Source organism: Wasmannia auropunctata, unplaced genomic scaffold (genome assembly GCF_000956235.1).
Source record: "Wasmannia auropunctata unplaced genomic scaffold, wasmannia.A_1.0 LD336095.1, whole genome shotgun sequence".
NCBI classification, from domain to species: Eukaryota; Metazoa; Arthropoda; class Insecta; order Hymenoptera; family Formicidae; genus Wasmannia; species Wasmannia auropunctata.
In genome coordinates, this window is record NW_012026795.1 from 673,011 (window position 1) to 674,219 (window position 1,209).

Here is a 1,209-nt window from a genome sequence, read left to right on the forward strand (position 1 = left end):
ATACGGTTTCTTTGCATTGATCTTAATGGTGTGTTCATATATCGTAGTACCCCCTAAATTATCTTCCATTACTTTCCTGTTTTTGTACAATACTTCATTTAATGCAGCCCTCTGCCAGCCGCTAAGCGTCGCAAGCTTGCGCGTAGACGAGCAGACTTTGTCCCAAAAACATTTCTCACTCTTACTTTCTTTTATATTTACATTCTCTTTATCTATATGTATTCCTTCTTTATTTATACTTGTATCTTTGCTTTGACTATACTCTCTATCATCATAACGTGTTGGCATACTTTCTACCATATCTCTTTGCATTAACAACTTTTCTCTTTTACTTTTATTACCATTATCTGCTATATTGTAACAAATAATCAACTCATCATTTTTAACTATTTTGTTGTCACTTTCATTATTTGCTTCTTCTACTACTTTTAGTGTATTAATTCGATTCGCATTTATTTGTTCTTCGCTAAATAATTCACTTATATTAATAATATCCTCTTCCTGCCTTTTTTTTCCTTTATTTGTTTTACTCTCGTCATTACTACTTCTATCTTTAATTCTATCATCTTTACTATCAATGTCTAAATTCTCATTCTCTTCACGATTTTTATTTTCTATACTTTCCACCTCGTTTTCTATATAACTTACAATACTATTTACTTCCAACTTACTTTCATATTCATGTGAGTCTTGTTTCGTGGGCAATGCCGGCTCAAACGATACCCGCGACGGACAAATTACTACATCTCGAATTTTAATTTGCAACAATTTATAATCAATTATACATCTATTATGAGCAAGCCATTTCGATCCCAATATTATTTCTGCTGATAATTGCGGAATCACCAAAAATACCGTATCAATTTTTTGCTTATCTATTTCCACCTCTACATAAATTTGTCTTTTAATTTGAACGTATTTGTTTCCGATAGGATTATATATGCGTATACCTGTTAACGGCAATACTTTCACATCACCATCCTGACATAACTTCTCATACATCGTATCCGAAATGCATGTCTCACAACTACCGGTATCGATTATTGCTTTGCGTGTGTGATTATTAATTTTTACCTTTAACATTGGGCATCCTACACTCATCTCAGCGGCACATCCCCTCTCTCCAAAACTCAACTCCATATTGTAGGTCCTTCACTATATCCAAATCATTCCCGCTCGGAGTAGGACCATTCTCTTCCGAGCGCTCCA